Below are 8,144 nucleotides of genomic sequence, written 5' to 3'. Positions count from 1 at the left end.
TTTTCCAAGATGTTTTTTTCTAGAATTACAGATGACGGAATCTAGAAAATTTAGAAATTCGATTTTTCAGAATTCCTGAGATGAGGAGTTGATTCTTTGGGAATCCGAAATCGATCTCCAATATATTTTTATTAAAATCTTAATATGCTCTTTCATGTTACTTAATTTATTGTGATACTTATTTAGTTATGTTTTTTTATATATATATGTTTATATTAAATTAATTTTTTTAATTTTTTTTTAAACTTTTAAATATTTCTAAAACTTTTTCTAATAAATTTTATTTACATTACACCCTTTGTGTGTTTTTTTAACATTTTAAAAACTATACGTGTTCAAATAACCCGACAACCCAAACAACCCAACCCAAAATCTCGTAGGATTCTATAGTTTGTAATTGTATTGTACAAATATATTATTTATCTAATAAAATATGTGATGTTTTATTTGACATTTAGTTGCATTAACCCACAAATCAATAAACGAATATCCAAGACTATCTTGTAGCTTAAACATGTAAGTAGAGACATACAGGTGGATCATGTTTAAGTGATAACCTAAATGGTCGGTAGTAGATGGATAAGGCTAGATACCTTATCCTGGTTACACTACTAGTATGACCTGATTTGTAGATATTACAATTGTTGTAAAGTGCTACAAGTGATCTTATTCTGATCATTCATGTGGAGACAAGTGAGTAGAGGTATTCTATACAAAGGACTTTGTATAAGACCGTACCACAAAATAAATAGTCTCATTATATAACGTCGTTCATAATAGAGACTTGCATTTCACCAGGATGACCATACGTAACATGATCTGAATCCGGAGTGAGTTGTGAACTTTTGCCTCGCCGAATTGAGCCTACCATTTTGGGGATTCGTCTATTGGGGAGCTGGGAACACAACTACACAAGAAGGAATTCACTCCTTCCCCAACATCGAAGTAATTAGATAAATTGCTCCCTTAAGAATTAATTTCGTGACTTAAACAATGTGGCACCACACCCTCTCTTGGCTCGAGAGGGGTTTGGTCATAATTGGACTATGATTTATTGTTCATTAGAGGGATCAATGGTACTTAAGGAGTTAGATGTAACTATAGGGGCAAAACAGTAATTTTGGCCTACTTATACTTACGAGCAATTTGTGAAGGGTCATCGTATTATTGACTGGTTATATCCAATGGACATAGAAATATATCTGTAATGGGAAGAGTGCAGATGTCAGTCTTTAGTGAAGTGTTCGACAATTAACGGATGGTGAATAATTAATTAAACGAATAATTTAATTAAAGGAGTTTAATTAATTATTCACGTACCATTGGAGTTTCAAGCTACAGGTCCAACGGGAATTAATGATAATCAATCTTTGAATTAATTTAAATTGTTCAAATTAATTGAGAAAATTAATTATATGTGATATAATTAATTTAATCTAATTATATATGATATAATTACTATAATATATTTGATACATTATAATATAAAATTTATTTGAGAGAAAATAAATATTTAAATATGATTCAAATACTAATTATAAGAATTTGATTTATATAATTAAATTTAGTATAAATAGGATTTATATTAAATGTTATTGATGAGAGAAGTAAAACTATCTAGGTTACATTGTATTTGATACAAAATTAAACCATAGGATATATGTTTTATGTCATATAATCTATGGTTATATATATACACACACACACATATATATATATATACTAATGTAGTTATATATATATATACTAATGTAGTTATATATATATATAATAGTTATAATATATTAAAAAAAAATTAATTTTAGTTTTAATTTTGAATTATGATGAAGGAGGAAAATAACTTCCCTCCTCATTTTTCTCTCAACCCACATACATAGTGTGGGAGTGGTTATTCTGATTGGTTGTTTGTTTCTTCTTCTTCTCTGGTTTATCACAGAAACTAATAAAACACGGAAAAACAAAGAATAGTTCAAATTTTCTTCTCCTCATTTTATCTCTCTCAAAATCCTTCTCTTCCAAAATAGCTAGAGTGCACAAAATTTTTGGATTCTCACCCAGAGAATACTGAGGTAGCTTTCATGGTGGTGTTTGTTCCATTTCGAGGGATTTTCAATGAAGATCGGTCTTCAAAGGTAAGGGTTTCTAAACCCAATGTATTATTCTGTCTAATTCTTTTGAGCATGCCGTTTTTTCTTATTAAATGCATAATTTGCTATTTGTTTGCTGTCAAAATTTATATTCAGTAAATTTTATATTCAGTAAATTTTAGGTTCGAGTCCGATCCCCCTTTTTGCTCAATGACCTTCAATGGTTCCTTCAATTAGTATCAGAGCGGGGTTTTTGGCCCAATTTTTCCAAAATTTTGGATTCTACAATCTGTCTATTCATGTGATGATTATGACGAATGTAAAGAAAATAAGACATGAGGATTTCCATGAGCAGTAGAATGATTGTTCCAAATTCCATTCAAAATTGAACATAAATAATTACAGTCACAAAACGGAAACTAACATGTGATGCACAATACGAAATTACAACATGCTTTACAATGGGATCAAGGGATAAAGTATACATACCTTTGAAGACTCATTCTTCAAACTTCCTCGATCACGAACACTCGTTCAGTCTCCAAGATAGCAATACACGAACGCTCGAACACAATGACCGCAACACAGTACGATCAACAGCAACCACCACACGAACACCGCGAACACACAACGAACGACCTTCAAAACCTCAAACTCAGTCAAGTTGAGTGAGAACACCACCACAATGGTTACCTTGGTATTCTCGGTGTGAGAATCTAGAAGTGTGGACTTTGTGTGGACTTGGTTAGAGGTAGAGACCAGAGGAACAAAAATCGTGTAAACGATTGAGCAAGTGGGAAATGAGAAGTGTCTATCATATAACAAATACTCAATCGGGTAGAAGACGGCAACCTATCGTATAGACAATTCCCTGCGATCGTTTAGCTATGACTAGCTGAGTGAACTATCGCATAGTAACACTCGACGATCATTTAGTCTCTGTATGAGCTATCATTTAGTGAAATAATTCCACTTGAAAATAATCCGTGAGTTTCTTTTTGAATTTAGTAACTCTTCCAAATTTAGGAAAATATTTTTCCTTTTATCTCACGGTTACCATAAAATCATCAATAACCTTCCACTAAATTGGTTATTAGAGAAAAAAAGATAATTATCTAATAATTAATATTATTATAAATCTATATGATAACCAACTTACCATATTATATTTATAACCTATAGTTTTAATATTTCATCTTATGAAATATATAAACCATAGTTCTTTTTTTATGTTATAGTACTTAATGTAAATCACATTTACATTAATCCTCCACTTTATGTATCTCATACATCACACCAACTATATCGTATATAATCGAATTTCCTCTTGTCAATTTGAACATTTCAATTCAACCCCAAGAACTGATTCTCAACTTGAATCCATTGAGCTACCAAAGGGGACCTTATGGACCTGTAGCTTAAAGCTCCAACGGTAAGTGAATAATTGACTAAACTCTTTAGTCACGAGATCCACCATCCATTAACTGTCGGGCACTCCACTAAAGATTGACAATTGCACTCTCCTTACTACAGATATGTTTTGTGTCCATATCAACCAATCAACAGTGTAATAACCCTTCACAGATCACTCGTATGTACAGCTAGGCCAATTACCATTATGTCCCTGTAGTTACATTTAACTCCTTAAGTACCACTGGTCCTTCTAATGAAAATAAGTCATAGTTCAACTATGACTGAGTCCTCTTTTCCAAAGAGAAGTTATGGCCACTATGTTCAAGACCCAGAATCAGTTCTTAAGAGAGCAATCTATCTACTTACACCTGCTTCGGGTAAGGAGTGAATTTCATCTTGTGTAACTGAGTTTCCAGCTCCCAAATCAGACAAATCCCCAAAAAGGTAGGCTTGTTGAGTTGTCAATCTGGCCACTCTCACCCATACTAATCAAAGGACCATCCTCAAAGGCAGGAGTTCCCAAAACACTCAAGATTGAGGTCATGTCACATATGGTGGTTTACATGAGATGCAAGTCTCAAGTATCAACGACATTATATAAAGAGACTATTCATCTCGCGGTTCGGTCTTATACAAACTCTTTGTATAGAACACCCCCGCTTGCATGTCTCCACATGAATGGTCAGGATCAACATCTGTAGTAGTTCACAACACTTGTAAGCCTCTACAAAGCCGGCCATATCCGTAATGTCAACAGGATTAGGCATCCCTCCTTGATTCTTATACTACAAATCTTTTTAGGTTATCACTTAAAGCATGATTCACTTGTATATCTCATATACATGCTTAAGTTTACATACAATAACCATAGAGCTTTTTTATTGGAAATGAGTACATGCAAAATAAAATAACTCTTATTTTATTCATTACAATGTGTATAGTTTACAAACTACAAGACTCTGGGAGAATTAGGACACCAATCCCAACAATCTCCCATTTGTTCTAATGCCTTGGGAGACTAATGTACAATACATGAAAAAATATAAGTACAATATACAATAAACTAGGGCATACTTTATACCCAGTACCATCTTCCACTTGCCCTAGATAAGATGTCGCATGTCCTATAGACCTAAACTCTCCAGATGACCCTCAAACACTTTAGTCGTAAGAGCCTTTGTAAGCGGATCAACAACGTTGTGCTCAGACGCGATCTTCGTGACTATCACATCACTGCGATGCACAATCTCCTTAATTAAGTGGTATTTCCATTCGATATGTTTGTCTTGACGATGACTCCGAGGTTCCTTCGAATTTGCCACAGCTTTGCTGTTATCATAATAAAGTGTGATTGGCAAATCCAAATTTGGAACAACTTCCAAATCTGTAAGGAATTTCCTCAGCCAAACAACTTTTTTAGCTACTTCACAAGTAACTACATATTTAGCTTCCATAGTGGAGTCCGCGATGCATCCTTGCTTATTGCTTCGCCACACTACAACCCTTCCATTTAGAGTGAACACTGACCCCGATGTCGATTTACGAGAATCTCTATCAGTCTGAAAGTAAGAGTTTGTGTATCCTGTAAGGATCATATCCTTATCTCCATACACGAGCATGTAGTCCCTCGTTTTCCGAAGATACTTGAGGATCGTCTTGACCGCCATCTAGTGATCTAATCTTGGATTGGACTGATAACGACTGAAAATCCTTACTGCATAGCAAATTTCGGGTCTAGTACATAACATTGCATACATTAAGCTTCCAACAGCTGAAGCATAGGGAATCCATCTCATCTCATTAACTTATTGAGGTGTTTTAGGATACTGATCCTTAGACAATACGATTCCATGCCTGAAGGGTAACAAACCCCTCTTGGAATCCTACATCCTGTATCTGATCAACATTTGATCGATGTACGATGCCTAAGACAAGTCTAACCTCTTGTTCTTACCATCCTGAATGATCTAGATCCTAGAACATACTGCACCTCACTTAAATCTTTCATTTGGAACTAGGCGGCTAACCACTTCTTAATGTTAGTAAAAAAACCTACATCATTCCCAATGAGTAGGATATCATCTACATACAGTACCAGGAAAGCTACAGAGGTGTAGATGATCTTCTTGTAAACACAAGGCTCATCAACGTTCTGATCAAAGCCAAATGATTTAACCGCACTATCAAATCTAATGTTCCATGATCTAGACGCTTGTTTCAGACCATAAATGGACCTATTAAATTTGCAAACTCTTTGCTCTTGATCTGGAACTATGAACCCATTTGGTTGAGCCATGTAGATGGTCTTCTCAAGATTACCATTAAGAAAGGCAGTCTTGACATCCATTTTCTATATCTCATAATCATAAAATATGGCTATGGACAAGAGTATCCTAATAGATTTCAGCATGACAACAGGTGAAAAAGTTTCCTTATAGTCCACTCCCTCGACCTGGGTTTGCCACGAGTTTAGCCTTAAAGGATTGCATCTTTCCTTCTACACCTCGTTTTTGCTTGTAGATCCAGTTACACCATAAGTTTTACCCCATCAGGCTGATCCACAAGTTCCTGTACTTTATTGAAGTACATAGACTTCATTTCCTGGTTCATGGCCTTAATCCACTCATCTTTGTCAATATCCTCCGTTGTTTGCTTAAAAGACAATGGATCCTTGATCTTATCATTAGAAATGACGTTATGGGCTTCAGTCAAACCTATTAGCGTTCCAGTAGGTTCATAACCCTCTCACTACGTCGGCACAGTCTCAACTCTTGAGCTGGTTGACTAGATGAACTAACCTCAATAATTCTTGTTGATCTGTCAGTCTATTCAACAACTATTGTTGAACCCTTAATGGTCTCAGTCTCACTAGAAATCTCACGTAAAACAAGCTCACTTCATGGCTTATGATCCCTGATGTGGTCTTCTTTCAAGAAAATAGCATTTGTAGAAACAAACACTTTGTTCTCACTCGGATCATAGAAGTATCCACCCCTCGTTTCCCTGGGGTAGCCTACAAAGAGGAAAACTTTCATATGTGGTTCCAACTTATTCGGGTTAGTCATAAGCACGTGGGCCCGACATTCCCAAATTCCGAAGTGGTGTAAACTACCTTTACGGCCTATCCACAGCTCAAAAGGTGTTTTAGAAACACTTTTCAAGGGAACGTTGTTCAGAATGTAGCATGCAGTCTCCACTGCAAAATCCCAAAACGAGTCTGGAAGATGAACATAACTCATCATAGACCGAACCATGTCCAAAAAAGTTATGTTTCTCTTTTATGATATACCATTCTGCCGAGGTGTACCTGGGTCCAAGAGTTAGGACGCAATTCCATGTTATATCATCTAGTTCTGGAATTGGAGGTCTATATACTCTTCACAACGATCATATCATAGTGTTTTTATCTTCTTACCTAACACGTTTTCAACTTCAACCTTATACTCCTTGAACTTGTCAAGGGCTTCAGACTTACTTTGCATTAGGTAGAGATACCCGTACCTTGAATAATCATCTATGAAAGAGATGAAATATTCATACTCACCTTGAGCCCTAACACTCATCGGACCACAGAGGTCAGAATGTATAAGCTCCAAGGTTTCTTCGGCTCTATAACTTTTTCCAGGAAAAGGTGGTTTGTTCATCTTACCTTTGAGGCATAATTCACACATCGGCAAGGAGTTTTCTTCTAAACTCTTTAGAAGTCCACATTTCACCACCTACTCAATCTTATTGAGGTTGATGTGACCTAATCTTAGATGCCAAAAATGGGCATTTTTCTTAGGAGAAACCTTTTGTCTTTTAGCTGTTGTCGTCGTACTGAACATTTCAGTATTAAACAAGCCTTTTTTGACTAACGACCTTAGTACATATAATTTATTCTCCATTGAACCAAAACCAATCTCCATTACATTCTTGAAAATAAACACTTTACTCTCAGAAAAGGAGATGGTATAACCTTGTTCAATGAGACAAGAAACCGAGATCAAGTTCTTCTTGATATGAAGAACTATAAAAACATTATCCAGTAACAAATAACTTTTCTTGTCCAAAAATAACTCCAGCCAGCCTACAGCAACAGCTGAAACAACCTCACCAGTACCGACTTGTAGAGTCATCTCTTCATGTGGCAACATTTGCCAAGAACTGAATCCTTGGTAAGAGGAACTGACGTGATTAGTAGCACCCGAGTCAAGAATCCAGAAAAAATCATCATTCTCTACCAAACATGTCTCCAAGACCAATAAATCTTATTTATTATCTTTAGACATCCTCCTCTTTTGGAGAGTAGTGAGATCAGTATTAGAACCTAAATAAGCTCCAAGTTCTATTTCAGATAACACTTCTCTTCTATGAAATTTAATAGAGTCAGCAATGCTTGCTTTCTCTTCCTGGAGTTTAACTAGGGAACTGACACTACTGATGTCTATGTCATCCATCCCTCTATACTTGAAAGATAAGAATTGACGTTCAAACAATTCTTTCAACGAGTCCATAATCTTTCATGCAATGACCATGTTCTCAACCCTGTTGGCCAAAATATTAGGTATGCTAGCTGAAATGTAAAGTCGGGCCAATGAATTAGCCTTCATCCACATCTCATATGCATTATGAACACTTCGCGATGCATCAAGGGTTGGGACT

Source organism: Benincasa hispida, chromosome 3, assembly GCF_027475165.1.
Source record: "Benincasa hispida cultivar pf3 chromosome 3, pf3_genome.v1.1, whole genome shotgun sequence".
In the NCBI taxonomy this organism is placed as follows: Eukaryota; Viridiplantae; Streptophyta; class Magnoliopsida; order Cucurbitales; family Cucurbitaceae; genus Benincasa; species Benincasa hispida.
Note: the sequence above shows the minus strand (reverse complement) of the source record.